The sequence below is a fragment of the Chlorocebus sabaeus genome, chromosome 26 (assembly GCF_047675955.1).
Source record: "Chlorocebus sabaeus isolate Y175 chromosome 26, mChlSab1.0.hap1, whole genome shotgun sequence".
Taxonomy (NCBI): Eukaryota; Metazoa; Chordata; class Mammalia; order Primates; family Cercopithecidae; genus Chlorocebus; species Chlorocebus sabaeus.
This window is the reverse complement of record NC_132929.1, coordinates 10,494,594-10,509,364: the sequence shown is the minus strand read 5'-3', so window position 1 is coordinate 10,509,364 and position 14,771 is coordinate 10,494,594. Positions and strand designations below refer to the sequence as shown.

Below are 14,771 nucleotides of genomic sequence, written 5' to 3'. Positions count from 1 at the left end.
CTCCGTCTCAAAAAAAAAAAAAAAAAAAAAAAAAGAAGTTTCCTCGTGTCTCTTTGTAATTTGTCCGTCCTGTTTCTCCCAGACCATGACTCACTTCCCTTCTCAGGAAACCACTAGTATGTTTTCTGTCTCTATAGATTAGTTTACATTTCCTAGAGTTTGATATAAATCAAATCATACAGTATGTACTTTTTTTGACTGGCTTCTTCTACTTGGCATAATTATTTTGAGATTTGCAATGTGCCAATATTCCTTTTCTTTTTATTGCTAAGTAGCCTTCCATTGTGTTTGTGTAGAACAATTTGCTTATTTATTCTGATGAACATTTGAGCTGTTTCTATTTTTGGCTATCACAGATAAAACTGCCATGAACATTCATGTTCAAGTATTTGTAAAAGATCTGCTTTCATTTCTCTTGGGTGTAAATAACTAGAATGAAATGGCTGGATCCTATGGTAAAAGTATACTTAACTTTCAAAAAATTTGCCAAACTGTTTTCTGAAGTGCAAGCACCACTTTATATTTCCAGCAACAGTAAATGAGAGTTCTAGTTGATCCACTTCCTCGTTAATGGCTGGTACAGTTAGTCTTTTTAATTTGGGTCATTCTAATATGTGTGTAGTATCTCATTGGGTTTTAATTTGCATTTCCCTAATGACTAACGACATTGAGTTGGTATTTCATGCTGGTATTTGCCATCTGTATATGTTCTTGGTAAAGTGTCTGTTGGTAAAGTGTCTGTTAAAATATTTTGCCCATTTTAGTTGGGTTGTTTATATTCTTAATATTGAGGGTTTTCTTGGGTTTGTTTTTGTTTTTGTTTTGTTTTAGAGATGGAGGTCTTGCTAGGTTGCCTAGACTGGAGTGCAGTGGCTATTCACAGGCACCATTATAGTTCACTGTGATCTTAACTCCTGGCCTCAAGCCATCCTCCCACCTCAGTCTCCTGAAGAGCTGGGACTACAGGTGTGTGCCCCTGCACCAGCAGTATTGAGTTTTGAGAGCTCTTGGTATATTTTGGATACAAGTCTTTTTTCAGATATATGATTTGCAGATATTTTCTCTCAATCTGTGGCTTGTTCTTTTTATTGTAGTTGAAATTTTTGTGAGGATAATTGTAGATGCACATGCAGTTGTAAGAAATAATGCAGAAATATCCCTTGTGTACATTACGCACTTATCCCAATGATAACATTTGACAAAACTGTGATATAATATCACACTCGGGATAGAAACCTTGGTGCCATCCAGTCATTTTATTCAGATTTCCCCAGTTTTACTTGTCCTCATTGGCATGTGTATATGTGTATTAAATTCTACTCAATTTTATCATCTGTGTAGATTCTTGTATCCACTGCCAGTCAAGACACTGAGCAGTTTAAATCCAGCTGTGATTCTTCTGTTGCTTTTTATAACCCCACCCACCTCCCTCTTAAAGCCATACCCCATCCCTAATCCCTGGCAATCATTAATCTGTTCATTTCTCAAATTATTTTATTTCAAAAATGTTCTGCAAATGGAATCATACAGTATTTAAGCTTTCAGGATTTGATTTTTTTTTCTACTCAGTATAATTCCCTTGAGATTCATCCAGTTGTTGTGTGTATCAGTAGTTTGCTCTTTTTTATTGTTTTGTAATATTCCGTGGTATGTGTGTACCACAATTTGTTTAAGCATTCACTGGTTAAAAGACTTCAGAGCTGATTCTACTTTCCAGCTATTGCAGATAAAACTGCTATAAACATTATGTATGGGTTTTGGCATAGACATAAATTTTTATTTCTTTGCACTAAATGCTCAAGAGTGTAATTGTTAGGTCATATGGCAATCATATGTTTAGCTTTTTAAGAAAATTTCAAATTGCTTTTCAGAGTGGTTGTACAATTTTACATTCTCACCAGCAATGTATGAGTAATGCAGTTATTCTGCATCCTCGCCAGTATTTGGAGTTACTGCTTTTTAAAAATTTTTAGCCATTCTGATAGATATGTAGTTATATATTGTTGTGGTTTAATTTGCATTTCCATAGTGGCTAATAATGTTGAACATCTTTTCATGGGTTTATTTTCCATCTGTATATCAATTTTAATGCATTGATATCTATTCACTAAATTTATGTCTTTTGTCCATTTTTTAATTTGATTATTTGTATTTCCCCCTCTTGAGTTTCAAGAGTTCTCAGTATATTTCAGATACTAGTCCTTTGTTGGACATATCGGTTACAAACATTTCCCCCAGTCTGTAGCTTGTCGTTTCATCCTCTTCGTGTGGGCTTCTGGAGAGCAAAAGTTTTTAAATGTGATAGGGTTCAATTTTTCAATTTTTCCCTTTACAGATTGTGCTTTTGGTGCCTAGCTCTAGATGCTGAAGATTTTCTCCTGTTTTATTATAAAAATTTTATATTTTTACATTTTACATTTAAATCTGTGATTCATTTGGAGTTAATTTTCTATGTAAGTGTGAGATTTAGGTAGAGGTTTTTTTTTTTTTACATATAGATATTCAATTACTTCAGCACTATTTACTGAAAAGGCCACCTTTTCTCCATCGAATTACTTTAGCACCTTTGTCAAAATCAGTGGAGCATATTTGTGTGGGCCTATGTAAGGGTTTTCTATTCCTTACCACTGACCTAGGTATCTATCCCATCACCAGTACCACACTTTCTTGATTACTACAGCTGCAAGTCCTAATATTGTTAAAATGACTCTTCCCACATGATTCTTTTTTACAAAGACTGTTTTAACTATTCCTAGGCCTGGCCCTTTCCATATAAGTTTTAAAATAAGCTTGTCTATGTCTACATAAAATCTTGCCGAGATTTAGACCACAGGAACTGCATTACACTTATAGATCAATTTGGGGAGAATTGACATCTTTGCTATGTTGAGTCTTCCAAACCATGAACATGGTATGTATTTCTACTTATTTTAGTCTTCTACGATTTCTTTCATCAGCATTTTGCAATTTTTAAATCCTGCACTTGTTTTAAGTATATGTCTAAATATTTAATTTTGTTCACAGAGACTGGAATTGGTATTGTGTTTTAAATTTTGGTTCCATTATGTTCATTGTTAAAATATAAAAATGCAATTGATTTTTTATCCTGACAGTGTGAACTTGATGATCTCACTTATTAATTATAGGAGTTTTCTTGTAGATTCCTTGTGATTTTCTATTTAGACAATTAAATCATCTTTTTTATATGGTAATAAAATATGCACAACATAAAATTTATCATTTTAGTAATTTTTAAGTGTACAATTCACATTGATTTTGGATGTTGAACCAGCCTTGCATACCTAAAATAAATCCTGCTTGGTCATAGTGTATAATTCTTTTTATATACTGCTTGTTTTGTTTACAATTATTTTGTTGAAGATTTTATGTCTAAGTTTATGAAAGACATTGGTCTGTAATTGTTTTTTACTGTCTTTTTCTGGTTTTGATATAAGGGTAATACTGGCCTTATTATACAATGAGTTGAGAATTTTTCCCTCTTATTCTATTTCCTGGGAGAAATTGTGTAAAATTGATGTTAGTTAGTGGAGTCTCATGTTGAGCAGAAATGACTAGGTCCTAATAACCCCCTCTGTGCTCAGTCTTTGATCAGGGGTTGCTCAGGAAAAGTAAGACTTCAGCTTAAAAGCTGATGTAGATTCTAGAGACACAATTAGAAGGCTGTCACCTAACTGAACTTGATGCAGTTCCACAGTAAGTTCTTTCTTGAGAAAAGATCAGAATGGCAACCCTTCCTTTGTTGTCACATCAACATCCACTGTTCCCAGACTCTCTGCAGGTTTTTTGTTTGTCTGTTTACTATTCCTATCCTCTTTGTTTTGTCTTTATTCCTTGAAAACAGCCTAATGACTATCTCCTTCACATGTGGATAAATGATTTTTGTATCCAACTTACTAAGTGTTTCTGAGTTATTCTTCGATGCGACTGTCTAGTATTAGGCAGACAATTCTAATCCAAAAAAGTGATTTACCTAACCCATAGTTACTGATGTTTGCCTCCTGAGTTGGAACACAACTACACGCCATGATTTTGTTAGTAGGTACTATGGATTGAATGTTTACTACTATACAGGTACTGTACTACAAACTTAACATGCTTTATTTCAAATAATCCTCACAATGAAAGGCGTATCATTACTCCTGTTTTACAGCTAAAAAAGCTGAGACTGGCAAAGCTGGAATCTGAACCTGGATCTCTCTGGTTGCAAAACCTGACACTTAATCAGTCATGATACAGGAGAAGTTACGTTGGTCTTGCTACTGTGCTCAGCCTGCCAGCTTTCCTAAAGCAAACCTGCAGGTACTGCATCGTAGGAGTGAGCAAGAATTCATTCAGTTCCGTTTCAATGACCTCTTATCTCCTTGCCGCCAGTCCATGGCCCTCTTCAGGGGATTCCTGGGTCCCGGTCAGTCTCATGTCTACCAGCTCTATCTTTCACTGGAAATGCTCACATTACCAGCTTCTCCAGAGTCACCAAAGTAGAGCAGCCCCACTGGAGGGAGGCTCCCAATGCCTCTTCAGTCCTTCATGTTTGTGCCTCATCTTCTCTATGTCCCATGTTCTTTATTTATACATCTCAGGGTTTTTCCTCTCTCTCTCTCTCTCTCTCTCTCTCTCTCTCTCTCTCTCTGAGTCATTTAGCTTCTGAATGTCTTTGCTCTCCATCATCATTGGTTCTCCAGTGGCCTCTCTGCTCAGTTGTTTCTCCAACCCACTCATATTAATGCCTCTCAAAAACACCACTCTAAATCTTTTTTTTAAATTCTTCATCTTAGCCATACTTTTGTGCATTTTTGGAGGTGATATTTCTTAAATGGATTGTAACAATATCTTAAATGATTCTATTGTTTGCACGATCATACTTCTTTCCCTAGTGCCTACTCCATTTTTTTGAATAAAATGCACATCTCGGAATGACATGCAAATCTGATCCTAAAGTCCATGTAATAACTCTTCAACTGCTCCCCAGTACCTTTGGGGAAAAAGCCCAGCTCCTGGCATGGCTCACAGGGCTTTCTATGATTTGGCCTCTGTCTTCTCCACTTTCTTCTCACTCCAGACCTCCAAATGGTTTCTATGCTTTTACCATGCAGAACACTTGCAGTTCCCCGGCAGGCAATTTCTCCTATATCTCTGCTTCCTCCTCCTTCTTTCCCAGCAAGCTGGTTCCTTGTCTATTGGGACTCTACCTGTACTCAGCATCCTGCTCTTCTTGCTCCCTCAAGAACTTGTCTTTTTTAGTGTTCCCATCTCTCTCACATTGTTAACCTCTCTTTATCTTCCCTCTGCCACTCCCACTGATGTACTAAGGGAGGAGACCACCCCTCATATTGTCTTATGCCCAATTTCTGCCTCCAAAGAAAGAAAAAGTAAAAACTAAAAGGCAGAAATGAAATCCACAAGCAGACAGCCTGGTGCCACACCCTGGGCCTGGTAGTTAAAGATCAACCCCTGACCTAATCGGTTATGTTATCAGACATTGTATAGAAAAGCACTGTGAAAATCCATATCCTGTTTTGTTCCAATCTAATTACCGGGGCATGCAGCCCCCAGTCACGTACCCCCTGCTTGCTCAATCGATCACGACCCCCTCACACTCACCCCTTTAGAGTTGTGAGCCCTTAAAAGGGACAGGAATTGCTCACTTGGGGAGCTCGGCTCTTGAGACAGGAGTCTTGCCGATGCCGCTGGCCGAATAAATCCCTTCCTTCTTTAACTCAGTGTCTGAGGAGCTTTGTCTGCAGCTTGTCCTGCTACAGTACAGATACACTTTTAAAATAGCAACAACAACAATAATAATCATCATTCCTTGACTTAATATTTCCCTCAAGCTACTCCCCTATTTCACTATGCCTTTCATTCAAATTTACTAAAAAGAGTCATCTATATCCTCACTACTCAAAGTGCAGTCTATGGATCAGCAGCACTGGCATTACCAGGAGCTCCAGTTAGAAATGCAGGATCTCAGGCCCCACTTCAGACCTATAAGAAAATGTATATGCACTTTAAAGTTTGAGAAGCCCTGATTTATATTAGTGCTTCTCAGGTTTGGCACACGGATGCCTGAGACCCACCTATGGAGATTCCTAGGTAATTGATATGGGGTAATGCCTGGTTATTGAGATTTTTAGAGGCTTCCCAGGTATTCTTAAATTCAGCCAAGTTTGAGAACGATGAGTCCACAATACTTCCTTACTTCCCCTTAGCTCTTCAATCCATTACAGTCTGGTTCTTGCCTCCACCATCAACAGAAAGGCCTCTTGATGAGCTTACCAACTGTGATGGTTGATTTTATATGTCAATTTGGCTAGGCCACAGGACCCTGATTTTGGTCAAATGTTATTTTAAATGCTTCTGTGAAGGTATTTATTTATGTATTTTTGTTGTTTTCCCTTTTTTTCTTTTCTTTTTTTTTTTTTTTTAAGTCCTGGTCTTGCAGAATGTGAAAGTGTTTTTTTAGATAAAATTAACATTTGAGTCAGTAAGTAGACTTCGAGTTAAGCAGACTGCTCTCCATACTGTGAATGGCCTCATCCAATCAGTTGAAGGCCTTAATAGAAAGAGATTCACCTCCCTGTAAGAAGAAGAAATTCTGCCAACAGACTGCCTTTGGACTCAAATTGCAACCCTTCCCTGGGTCTCCAGCCTGCTGGCCTGTCCTGCAGATTTTGGACTTGCCAGCCTCCACAATTGCATAAGTCAAATTCTTAAAATTAATCTCTCTGTGTATATTTATACATACTGTTAGTTCCATTTTCCCGGAGACCCCTGGTTAATATACCAATAAACTTAATGTTACCAAAGCCAATGATTAATTCTCTACCTCCCATCTTACCTGAACTCTTAGCATCTTCCTTCTTGAAAATGTCTTTGTCTTAGGTTTCATGGCAGTATACTTTCCTGGATTTCCACTTACCTCACTGGCCACTCCTTCTTGGTTTGTTTTGTAGACTCAACGTATCATCCCAAAGTTCCTTATGATTTGATCAGTCCTAGATGCTTTGCTCTTCTCTCTTTTTACTCTTTCCCTGGGTGATTTCATCCAATCACTCTGAGGCTGATGACACCCAATTCTTCATCACAACCTAAGCCTTCTACTTTAAATTAATATGTGCATATTCAAACTGCCTACACATTTCCTCCCCCAGTCTGTCTCATTAGCACCTCAGACTCAGCACATTCGAACTAAACTCCTGATTTTCATCCTGCACCCCGTACACACTCATCCTCCCTCAGCCTTCTTTATCGTGGTAACTGACAATCCATGCAGCTGCTCCAGGGAGAATTCCAACAGTCATCCTGCACACCATCCTCTTCCTCAACCACACATCCAGTGTGAGGATGCTTCTGATCCAGTCTACCTCTGTAGTATATCTTAAATCTGTCCACTTTTTAATAAAATCTCCACAAGTCTCTTAGTTTAAGCCCCCTATTTTGGTATCCAGCACCACCCAGTATTTTTCAATGTGTGGTCATCACACATCACCTCCTCTAGGAAGCATTCCCTGACTTCTTCCTCTTATGTTCTGCATACTTCCATAGCACTTCGTTTGTGAGGTAGCATAGCACCTATTTTACATTATAATTTTTGTTTACTAGTTTGTCCATCCTGATAGATCATATTCCTTGAGAGCAGAAAAAGTGATTTTTATATCTTTGTTCCTCGTGTCAAGCACAGTGCCTGGTGCAGAACAGGTATTTTATAAAGATTTGTTAAAAGTTGAGTAAACAAGTGAATGACAATGTAAAGACAGCAGAAGTGGAAAAACCGTATTTGAAACTAGTTGCTACCTCACGATAGTAGTAAAAAAACCAGCAACTGCTCTAAAGACTTCTATTTCCATATTTTAGGGAAGACTGACAAAAAGGAAATTCTTTTAGCACTCTTTACCCAAGGCATAGTAACAAAAACTATGATCAATTCCGTATGCAAAACACTTTATTTTTTGAGACTTAACTTTTGCATTTTACTCTTATTTGAAGTTCAACCATAGGGATGTCCTCTCTGCTGTTTCCATGCAGTCACTTCTGGATCCCTTCTCTCTTGACAAAACAGACACAATACTATTGTTATTAGAAAGGGGTCCCAATCCACATCCTGAGAGAGGGTTCTTGGACCTCGTGCATGAAAGAATTCAGGGCAAGTTAACAGAGTAAAGTGAAAGCAAGTTTATTAAGAAAGTAAAGGAATAAAAGAATGGCTACTCCTTGCACAGGGCAGTGGTATGCTCAACTGAGCTACTCAACTGAGTATATTTATAGTTATTTCTTGATTATATGCTAAACAAGGGATGGATTATTCATTAATTTTCAAGGAAAGGGAGGCGGATTTCCCAGACCTGAGGGTTCCTCCCCTTTTTAGACTATAGGGGGTAATTTTTGGACATTGCCATGGCATTTGTAAACTGTCATGGAGCTGGTAGGAGTGTATTTTAACATGCTAACGTATTATAATTAGTGTATAACGAACAGTGAGGATGACCAGAGGTCTCTTTCATTGCCATCTTGGCGTTGGTGGGTCTTGGCCAGCTTCTTTACCACATCCCATTTCATCAGCAAGGTCTTTGCGACCTGTACCTGTGCCGACCTCTTATCTCTTCTTCTGACTAAGAATATCTAACCTCCTGGGAATGCAGCTCAGTAGATCTCAGCCTTATTTTACCCGGTCCCCGTTCAAAATGGAGTTGCTCTGGTTCAAATGCCTCTGACACTATGACTTAGAACACAAGGAGAAAAAAGGTTTGAATACATGTTTTTTTTTCTGTTTCACAGACTATCCATACCCATGAGATTTTCTGGCTTAGAATCATTCCATTGGTCTATTAAATCTGTCTTGTTGCTTGAGGCAGTATCTTTGAGAAGGGAGAAAGGAGTCTAAAATCTGCTTAGGCAGCTATACTACGGAACACAGAGTAGTGAGTACCTCTTTCTGCCAGGCCCTCAGAATCTGCCTGCATACTCCCTGTAGGTACTTCATATATTCTGTTTCAAGTGTCAGGGCAAGTGTCTGACACAAGCGCTCAGACTTACTTGCTTAAGTGTCAGAACAATTAAGCTCTTCAAGTATTCAAAGAAAAGTCCATTTGATTTTCAAATTTTAGTACCCATTCTGTTTCAGAACGTGGTTACCAGTGATTTTTATGTGCATTGGATCTACTTTATTAAACCCCACAGCCTGAATAGCATTGAATAGCAGCTACTAGGGTAATGCCAGTGGATGCATATGGAGACCGGAATGGAATGGCTGAGTGTGTGGGTGCACAGCTGGGAGCAGCCATGGCAGTAAGATAGGCACTGTAGAAAGTAAGTAAGGGAAGTAGAAGATGCCAGTAAGGTAAGTCGAAGATAGGCACTGGGAAGCATTAAAGGGTCATTTTTAAAAGAGGATATAATCATGACTCACACAGTTACAGAATGAATATGTGTCAAAGATTTTATTTAACTCGCTAATTAATGAGGTAATTAGTAAGATATTACAACTTGCTCAAATGAGAATAGACAGAGATTTATATTTTCTACCAGACAAAATCCATTTGCATTGCCATATACAGGAATTATATAGACAAGAAACATTTGCATTACTACTGGTTTTCTACAACTTAACTTCTTTGTCTATAGAGGGGAAAATAAGCTTTGACAAAGACAACCAAAAGCTAGAGTAACCCACATAGTTGAGCTAGACAGGACACCCACTAACCTCTGTTGTTCCCCAAATCAAAGTCTCCTGAGGTTTCTTAGCAGAAGAATGTAAGCTTGTGGAAAGATGTGCTCCAAAAGAAAGACTAGAGAATGCTGGAATAATATTAATCCTAATGAGCACTTACTGAGCATTTAGTATGTGCTAGAAAATATACTAGGCCCTTTACATACACTATTTCATTTTCCTTAGCTAGTAAGGAAAGTATTACAGACACAACAATGGAGGCTCATTGATATTAAGTGCCATGAACAAGGGCACACTGCTGAGTTAGGACTGAAAATCAAATTATTTCACTGAACTGTAATAACCTAGCATCCCTACCTCCAACTGTAGTTTTGATATTTGGAACAACAGTACAGTTGTGGTTTTCAAAGTCACAGATCTCCAACCCCAGAACTCTTTGCACTTGCCACTTTGCCTAATAGATATGGTGGTAAAAAGAACTGAATCAGCCAACCGGAGAGAGAGTTCTACTCTGTCATTACCTAGCCATGTGAACTCGGGCAAGTCAGTTAACTGCTGAGATGTTACTTTGCTTTCGAAATAGGGAGAACATATCAGATCTACCTAAGTCATAAAATTCTTTGAAAACCAATAGGTAAAATAGATGTGAAACACTTTGAAAATGTAAAGTCCAGCGTGGCTGTTCGTGTTCTCTATTAATGGGTTTTGAAAGTGAAAAGTGAAGGCAAACACTGGAAGTGGGGTATCTAATTGCCACAGAAAGCACTAAAAAATAGTTTATGTATTTATTTATTTATTTATGGCAGTAGACAGCCAGTAACTTCTGAGAAAAAGGAGTATCTGAAAACTGAAAGGCCCCATAGGAATGCCAACAATGTTTCAGAAGTTTTCAACCCAAATTAAAGATGAAGAAAGTAAAGTAGATGATAGGTGGAAGTGGCTGCTGTACTTAGGGTCTCTAGTGTTTAATTCGTGGTGCTCTCTGGGGCAGCTTCTGATTCTGATCTAATTGCCTCCCCATGGATCTTACTGGCTCAGCAACAAGCTGAGCCAGCACCTGTAGTGCAGCCCTCGGCCCTCAGATCAGATGGTGGGGACGTACCTGTGGTTCACAAAGCATTCTACAAGGTGTCTCTACCTGCTAAAGTAGAGAGAACTTTAGTAAGCATCTTATCAAACTAAGCACAGAAGAGACTAGCTTAACCCTCCCTAAATGTTCAGTACTTTCATTTCCTCTAAGTGGGAAAATGCCAATAGTTTGCAGTTCTTGGTCTGGTGGGATTACTGATTCTATTTTAGTCCTCATACATTATACATGATAAGTATCAAAGGAATTCATTTTTTTCTGATAGAAAAGAGACTTTTACCTTTAGGAATGAGAATCATAAGTTGTGGTAAAAAACAAAAACTCAACCTGTCTTATTTAAATGCTTTTGGGTTTAAGTGAATGAGGTCAAGAAAGGTGGGTAAAAATCTGCTGCTAGCACCTAGCAGTAATTCAACTTTGTGAATTTAAGAAAAGCACCTTCTTTGGGCAAATTGCCAAAAGGTGACCCTACTGGACATGACAATGGACATAGGCAACCCTCAGATGAATTAGGAAAGAGTGCCCCTTCCTATGAGCTGCCAGAGCTAGAGACCTGGCCCCAAGAGTGGTGGCAGAATTCAGCCCCACCCCTTCCTTCCTCCTCAAACTCATTATCTCATGGCAGGAGCCCAAACTACACATTTTATCCCTCTGTGCAAAACAAAGTCTATTTCTTAGAATTCAACCTTCTTGGAAGGTCAAGAATGGGAAATGCAGAGCTGTGTAAATAATTACATCTTCTTCCTACCACAGCATCATAACTAGCACAATTATAAAAGATAGCTATGAAAATAATAATAATCATGAAAATGATAATAATGTACTTTGAAGAGGAGGAACAGGTAAGGAATGGCATCAAAGGCTGGAGGCTGAGTAAACTTCATGAGGAAAAGTTCTTGGCTGGTGGCCACCCAGCTTCAATATTCTGCCAGAGTGCCACTTGCATAATTTAGGAGAACTGATCCTTTTCCCTCACCTGTATTGCCACTTGTCCACACATTTATAATAACAGATTATACCTGGGCAGAGCTTGAATTGTACAGTGCCAAGTACTGTATGTATATACTCACATTAACTGTGAAGTTGCTCTCCCCACTTTACAGACGAGGAAAGTGAGTCAGAGAGAGGTTAAATAAACAGCCCAAGATTGTAGCTGATGTATGAATCCACAGCTAAATGGCTCTCCTTAAAGATCTGGAAAGCTGCTGACAAGAAGTACTGTCAGAGATGAGGTCAAAAAGGAAACGCCTTTTCAGTGTCCTGGTATAGGACATTCTTTTTAGGCATGGAACCCTAGGATCTGTCATAAGTTATGAAACTGAACAAACCATTCTACTTCTACTTCCTCATCTATGAAAGGAAGGCATTGGATGGCATGTTCACTTCCAGCTCTAAAATGCTGTGACTCTAATTTACATGCAAAATGGCACGTAGAGAGCCTTTAGTGCCATCTGAATGTAAATACCACATCTAGCTTTTTGAATCCATGAGGCCTAGCTAATACCCAATTTACTCATCTATAAAATGAGAATAATAATAATGCCTACCTCTTAGGGTTATTGAGAATATTAAGTAAGAGAATAAATGTTAAAGCCTTTAGCATATGATTTAGCTTTGGCTATGTGACTAGTACATAGTAAGTGTTCAAGAAATTTTCCTTTATCACTAACATCATCATCACCACCATGTGTGTAAGTGCTACTTGTGAAGGTGCTCCAATTTTAATTCCCTGCAGATGCAATAAAGAGTTGACAAATTCCCGGCCAGGCGCGGTGGCTCACGCCTGTAATTCCAGCACTTTGGAAGGCTGAGGCAGGCGAATCACAAGGTCAGGAGATCGAGACCATCCTGACTAACATGGTGAAACCCAGTCTCTACTAAAAATACAAAAAAATTACCTGGGCATGGGGGCGAGCGCCTGTAGTCCCAGCTACTCAGGAGGCTGAAGCAGGAGAACGGCGGGAACCCGGGAGGCAGAGGTGGAGCTTGCAGTGAGCTGAGATCATACCACTGCACTCCAGCCTGGGTGACAGCGCAAGACTCAGTCTCAAAAAAAAAAAAAAAAAAAAAGAGTTGGCAAATTCTCAGAGTTGGCCAATTTGGAACCAAGTATACTATGACTACCTTCTTTTAATGCTAAAAATATATACACTTTATTTAGCTTGCTCTTGTAAAACTGACATTTCAGAGACTTTGGGTAAAGTGGTCATTCAAAATCAATTCCCTTGAATTACCCCTACATGCTTCTGCAGCATGGTCTATAGAAGACGAAAGAATTCATCAGTATTTCCAGGAATATCCTCAATCATAATCCTAAGACTCCAGCCCCAAACAATAACTGGCAACTCTTCAATAATGAATTAAAGGAAGGCATACCCTCTTTTCAGCTTTTTGAGAAATTATACTATTTTATCCCATTATCCAATTTCATGTTTTCTATAATTTAGAGCAGCACACTATTGTAAAAAAGGCATTGAACTGGAAATTGAGTATGGAGACTCAGGTTCTAATCCCAGATTTGCTATTAAGTAGCTCTGTGAGCTTCGGCAAATCATTTACCCTTTCTGTGTCCATTTTCCACCAACAAAATGTGGGGCCTGTACTAGACAGGATTTATGAGCCCTTCTGAATCCAGGCTTTTGTGGTTGACTCCTAATAAGTTATTTCATTGTTCTTATGACAGAGTGCAATCTCTTTACCTCTGTCCTCCTGCTCAGGGTGTACCCACATGCCTGAATTCATACCCAGAATTAAGGGCTTCAGTTCAGCTCCCAGAACTTTTCTTATACAGAAACCATAGGTCATTAACAAAAGAGGTCTCCTGCTACTACTACTGGGAGGACAATGTCAGGGCCGTTGGAGATTGAAACCTCCATCCTGAAGAGTCTGTAAGGATGGAGAGAATTTCAACACCTAATGTCTCCAGACATAAAACTCCTGAAGACATAAAAAAAAATTATTCAAACAAAAGAATGTGACTCTAATATGTTGAAATTGCCATGGCAACTCACACCAGGGTCATAATATCAGTGGAAAGCAAACATCTGAGAATTGCATTATTATGTCTTCTGGTTCTCCAGCAGCTGACTAGCTGACTGCTTCAGAAGAATGAGGAGGCAGAAGTCAATACAGTCATAGCAAATATCTCCTTCTTGTCACTGTCCACCCACACCACCTCCCCATGTGTTGAAAATACCTTGTGGCTGAGCCATCCGTGACTGGACATAACCCTTGTTTGAGGGAGGAGGGGGTGTTTTTCTATTCTTGCCCTGACTCATCTAGTGGGTAGGTGTCCAGAAAGCTGGGAGCCCCCTGGGTTTGCAGACACATTGCTTGTGGTTCTAGGGACCACTTGAACCTTATAGAAGAGGGAGGCTGGGAAATGTCTTTACGTGCACCCGGGAAGAGGCAGCGTGGGTGAACATGCAGCAGTGATTGTCCTTTAATTTAGGCAAAGATTCCACATGTAATGAGCACCTACCATGGCCCAATTATTTTGATATATGGCTTCCTTTTGTCCTTGAAGTTTAATTTGATTCTGTCTATATAAAAGTAACGAGTTTCCTTGGGGGGTGCAAGGGAAGGGTTCCCTCCTACCAATACTACTAAAAATTAATTTTTATTGTATAGCTTGTATGACATAAACGTATAAAGAGGTCTACTTTGTGCAAAACACTGGCAGGAAGCGGGAAAGGCTGTGGGTATAAAGACAGTCCTTCGAAGGAGTTTGCAGTTTTCATGGGGAATCAAAATGTGCCTCAATAATAAGGAGAAATCAGACAGAGGAGTGCTGGATATACAAATGGTCAGCCTCGATATTACAAAATAGGATTGTGATGATGCAAACCCACTCTTTTAAAGTTTGCTTTTTTAAAAAATAAGTATTGCATCCACATGATGCCAATTCCAGTAGGAACAAAATGCTATTCAATGGAAGCCCTCTCTGTGCCCCTTTTCCCTCGGCCTTCCACTTCTCCTCTCCAGATATAACCACATGGA

General features: G+C 39.0%; 1 long non-coding RNA gene across 1 annotated transcript in view; it reads right to left on the bottom strand.

Annotated features, from left to right (window-relative positions):
- Positions 1-6,565: 6,565 nt before the first annotated feature.
- The window catches only part of LOC140710433 (uncharacterized), a 65,803-nt gene continuing 57,597 nt past the window's right edge, over positions 6,566-14,771 (bottom strand). The window contains exon 4 of the long non-coding RNA XR_012091446.1: positions 6,566-12,818. This is a non-coding gene — a long non-coding RNA (uncharacterized lncRNA). The remainder of the gene's footprint in view (positions 12,819-14,771) is intronic.